The 5,749-nt window shown below is 33.9% G+C and overlaps 1 non-coding gene across 1 annotated transcript; it reads right to left on the bottom strand.

The window, feature by feature from the left end:
- Positions 1–5,121: 5,121 nt before the first annotated feature.
- On the bottom strand, positions 5,122–5,232 carry LOC142541222 (small nucleolar RNA R71). The gene has a single exon (XR_012819288.1). It is a non-coding gene; the product is annotated as a small nucleolar RNA R71 (small nucleolar RNA).
- Between the last annotated feature and the right edge of the window lie 517 nt (positions 5,233–5,749).

Raw genomic sequence — 5,749 nt, 5'->3', positions numbered from 1 at the left:
CTGAAAAATCCTGTAATTTTACCAACTGGATTGGATCGATACCAGGCTCGCTGCAACCTAAATATGCCATGAAAAATATGCAATAGCTTATACTTGACCAAACTATGCAATTAAGTTTGAAAATGCGACAATTACGTCTAACGACTTCGTATTTAATCATGACTCCGAACCAACCCGAACCGACACTGAACCGACGTATAGTCATGATTAAAATACGCTTAAAATTATGAACTAATGCTCCTAAAATGATGAGGGTCGAAATCTAGGTGAAATGGAGGCAAAAACAAGAAACGCTCTTTCGAGAGTCAATTTGGCACATCGCACCGTAAATTCTCGTACGACCTCAAAAATGATCCGAATCACAAACGGTCAAAAACATGACCTTCCTAACTCCATGGGGCACTGTTCCGTCCAAGGCCATAGGCTAAAAGCCGACCGAGAACTCGAACGAGCCTCCGAACCAACACAGCAACTTGCTGTAAATTTCCAGCAGCTGTACCATCGCGTATCTTGTGTTGTTTTCGAGACTACCGTCCATTGGGGCGTGAACCACCTACCAGATATTCTTACCAACATCCCAAGGAATGATTTGAACCATGGCTAAGGGCCCTAGGCCAGCCACAATCCTCACCATTTCGGCAACCAACCAAAAGCTCTTACCGAGGGCCCTCATGCGTGCGTGTGTGGTGTTGTGCTTCGCTTGCTGTCTCGACTCGTTCCAGTGGCCATTGATTGACCATGGCACGATCTAGACATCTAGGGGCATGGTATGAACCGTGGCTAAGGGCCATAGGCCAACCAAGATCCACACCATTCCACAAAACTCGAACACACACATGCTGTCAAAAACCGAAGGGGCCGAGAGGGGAGGGGCTGTTCTTCCATTTGATTTAAAACCGATGCACCATGGACCAAGCCACCAAAAGGGCAACTTAGTCACGTCTTAGACATGCTAGGGAAGTGATCTAACCATAGCTATAGGCCTTGTGGCAGCCATGATCAGATTCATTTCCTATATGACAGCAAAACAAAATTTCGAAAAGCTTAATTGGACAAGAGGTGGAGTTGCTGTCATTCTCGTGTTTTCCAGCGTGCATGGGGTTAAATGAATGGACCAACATGGTCCTAATGCATCCTATTACATGTCTAGATGTCGCCTTAGGAGCCTGGAATCGAGCCAATACCTGAAATCCACAAAACAAAGCAAACCGTGAAACTGCATCATGAAAGTCGAAATCTGCATGTGTGTTTTCTGAAAATTTCTGATGTATTTCGGTTTTTTGCTTATCAAAACATGATCATGTACTGAAAAATAATTGATAATAGGACTTGATTGAGGTTTGAAAGAATCTAGACATGCCTTGGTTTTCGTTTGAATGAAAAACGAAAGAATACGACGACTCGGCGCGGAGGAGGTGGAGCGTTTTCTTATCTTGCTTCTTACTCGATTATTTTCTCTTGTTAATGGCTGAGTGGCTCACGATTTTTGCCTCTAAAACTCTCTGAATTTCGGTGATGGAGGGGTGGAGAATGATGGTTAGGAGAGTGAGGGGAAGATCCACTAATAAAGGAATTCAAAGGCAAGACTAAGTCTACCTCTCATTTAAATTTTGAAATTGTTTGATCAAGTCTTCTTGGGGGGAATGAGGTGACCGATATTCTCATCTAGACTAGGTTAGGATATGCTCTAATATTAATTAATTAAGGTTGAACAATAATTAAAAAAAACTTTGCATGCTAAACTTAACAAAGAATGGGTCAAAGGGTGAGTTGGCAAAGAAATGTTGCATTTCCAAGGGGTGGCCGAAATCTAACTTATAAATGGAGGGGAAATGTTGTTTAATTAGTAAATTTATAACTCTCAAAAACCTCACCTATCCTTTAAATAATGTAGTGAACTAATCTCTTAATTAAGTAACTTAAATGAGCTTATTTCTAAATCACCTCAAGTAACTTAAATTAAATCCTCAAACCTCCTTATTAACTTAAATTAACTTACTTGCTAGCTAAAATAAAGTCTGGAAATATTTATCAAATCTTAAATTCTATCTCAAAACTCCAACTCTAGTCCGGCCTCACTGAATTAACTGAAATGATAAAAATCAACTACTGCATAAAATAATCAACTTAAGGAAAAGCATTTAAATATTCATGAAATAAAATCATTTTAATTTAAGAAAACTGGACTCACAGTCTTTAGACCATATAAATGGAGCATTCTTCTGAGTCAACTGAGAAGATTCTAACTACTGCTTTCACCTGTTGGAAATGAGATCACATTTCCATGGACTTCGTAACAAAGTTACCGAGATCCTCCCGAGGTTGTGATGCTATTTTGGTCGTGATTGACAGATTGACCAAATCGGCATGATTTATTCTGTACAAGATGACGTACCGACATGACCAGATGGCAGAGATTTATGTCAGAGAAGTGGTCATATTGCACGGAGTGCCAAAGTCGATTGTGTCAGACCGTGATCCTCGATTTACTTCGCACTTCTGGCAGAGTTTACAGCAGGCTCTAGGTACAAAGTTACATCTGAGTACCGCATATCATCCAAGACTGATGGACAGTCAGAGCGGACTATCCAGACACTAGAGGATATGCTGAGAGCCGTAGTGCTTGATTTTAGCACTAGTTGGCAAGATTCATTGCCGCTTTGTGAGTTTTCGTACAACAACAGCTATCAGACGAGTGTTGAGATGCCTCCATTTGAAGCGTTGTACGGAAAGAAATGCAGATCCCCCTTTATTGGGATGATATCTCTGAGGTTCCTGAGATTAGACCTGATATAATCAGAGATATGACTGAGAAAGTGAAGCTGATTCAGAAGAGAATGAAGACAGCTCAAGACAGACAGGATGATGAAACTTATAATTAATAATTTATTATATGTTAAAACATGTATTTTAAAATTTAAGTTTCATTAAAATTATAAAATTATGTTATTTTAGTATTGTTTTTTATATTTAATTATCTTACTAAATATGTTTTATTTTCAGGTTTTCTACGTGTTGGTAAAATAATGATAACTAAAGCTAGAAAATTCAAATGGAGATAACTCTAATATGTTTGGAATCCTTGAGAAATTATCTACAACTTTGCAGAAGACATGATTGCCTAAAAAGTTCATTAAGATGATCAAATTGTGTAAATATCAAAAGGAGGACAAATTTACTTTTACTATGACCAGCATATAGTAAAAAAATCATAACTATTTCAATATTTAACCAAATGAGGTGAACCAAGTGGCCAAATTCATCTACAGACAATTCCCCACATGTTTACCGTTTTGAGCAGAGTCAAATTCGGTGATTAATGTTGTGGAACAAAGCATTGAAAGAAAGGACATGGAAATAAACTTGGAGGAGACAAAGAATACTATTGCAACTACATGGCATTAATAAAAATTTTGACCCTTTCTCTCATTTGGCCTATAAATAGAGGCCTTGTGCTAGCTTGAGAATCATTCTATCTCATTGTAAAATATAGTGTGAGTGTGTATCAAAGTTCTAAGTTCCAATATATTTTCTTTCATGTTCTCAACTATGAGTGATATTTTAGTGTTGATCAAAAGTAAGCTTATGGCAAGCTAAATCTATTATGTCAAGGTGAAGAATATGCATTCTTGGTGAAGTAAGATTGTTTATATTTTGTATATTCTTTCTTTATTTCTTTTCATTTAGCTAACTTATTTTTATTGTAGGTATAAAAATGAATTATTTGTAGTCATCAATTTACATCAAATACTTGATACCATTAAAGTGGTTATCTTGATTTGTTGTTTAATTTTGATACAATAAATATTTCATCACTTATTATTATATATATATAGATATATATATATATTTATATAATACTATCATAATATTATCATTTAGACGATAGCGTGGCTCTGCCGGTTGTTCTAAATGAAATATTATGATTTCATACTAATATCTAACATTTACTTTATCGCAACTAACTTTTATTTTTCGCATCTAACTTTTACTTTCTCGCAACTAACTTTTACTTTTCCGCAACTAACATTTACTTTATCGCAACTAACTTTTACTTTACCCAGCAACTAACTTATTAAATCAATATATTTCATTTACGCAATAGCGTGGCTCTGCCGGTTGTTCTAAATGAAATATAATGATTTAATTTAACATTTACTTTATGCAATTTTTTATTTATATAGTTATAATTATAATCATAGGTACCATATATAAAATATCGGTTAATTCGGTATTTTATATAGTGGGAACTATATTATATTATGTGTGTGTTTAATTTTTCTAGGAACCATTATTTATGGTGGTTTCTTTTGTTTTACTTTTAGTTAAATAATATTACATAAAACAAGAATAAATCCTCAAGCCTTGACAAAATTTATAATTTGTAAACTTCATTCTTGCATTTGGTAATCTATAATAATAAATTTAAACTCAAAATAACCTCTCTGAGGATCGATCTCGTACTTACGAAATATATTACTTGCAGACAACCTACACTTGGGTGAATTATTATTTAAGTAGTAGCAAGTTTTTTGGCGCCGTTGCCGGGGAGGTATAAATTAAGTTTATATTTGTTAATTATGTTTTATTTATAAGTATTGTGTTGTTTTTTTTTTGTATGAGTATTTGGAGTCAAAAAAAAGTGATAGACTTATTCGAGTATCTGAAAATAATTTAAACATGGATGATAATTCAAATAATCAAGATAATGATAATCATAATAATAATAATAATAATAATAATAATAATAATAATCAAGAACATGATCAATTAAGAACACTTAGGCACCATATGAACCCTATTAGAACTAGTGCCCCATCTTGTTTAGTTTTTCCTCCTGATGCATTTAATTTCAACTTCAAACCTCAAATTATTCAACTTTTACCAAATTTTCATGGCTTAGATTCTGAAAATCCATATTTGCATCTAAGAGAATTTGAGGAAGTTTGTAACACATAATGATCAAAATTGTAGCATGTATATAGTTCGATTAAAGATTATTCCTTTTTCTTTAAAAGATAAAGCTAAAACATGGCTAAAAAATTTAAGATCAAGTTCAATAAGATCATGGGAAGAAATGCAACAACAATTTCTCAAAAAGTTTTTCCTTTCCCATAGAACAAACTCTTTTAAAAGACAAATTACAACTTTTTCTCAAAAACAAGGAGAAACGTTTTATCAATGTTGAGATAGATATAAAGAATTACTTAATACATGCCCACATCATGGTTTTGAAACATGGAGAATAGTTTCTCACTTTTATGAAGGTCTATTACCTAAAGATAGGCAAATGATAGAATTCATGTGTAATGGAACTTTTGAAGATAAAAACCCAAATGAAGCTATGGAATATTTGGATTCATTAGCAGAAAATGCTCAAAATTGGGATAATATAGGCACAATAGAACCACCAACAACTAAAAACAATAATTCAACAAATCGGGGTGGTATCTATAATCTTAAAGATGATATAGATATTCAAGCTAAACTTGCATCTTTAGCAAGAAAAATTGAGTCATTAGAAATGAAAAAGAGTGGTCAATTAAAAAGTATTCAAGAAATTGTTTGTCATATATGTGATACACATGATCATGCTACAAAAGATTGTCCAACATTACCTTCATTTAAAGAATGTCTCCATGAACAAGCAAACTATGTTAACAATTATAAAAAACCAATACTAGATCCTTTTTCACCATCATATAATCCTGGATGGAAAAATCATCATAATTTTAGTTGGAGGAGTGAT

Source organism: Primulina tabacum, chromosome 3 (assembly GCF_025594145.1).
Source record: "Primulina tabacum isolate GXHZ01 chromosome 3, ASM2559414v2, whole genome shotgun sequence".
Classification (NCBI taxonomy): Eukaryota; Viridiplantae; Streptophyta; class Magnoliopsida; order Lamiales; family Gesneriaceae; genus Primulina; species Primulina tabacum.
The sequence above is the reverse complement of the archived record's forward strand: the minus strand, read 5'-3'. Positions and strand labels throughout refer to the sequence as shown.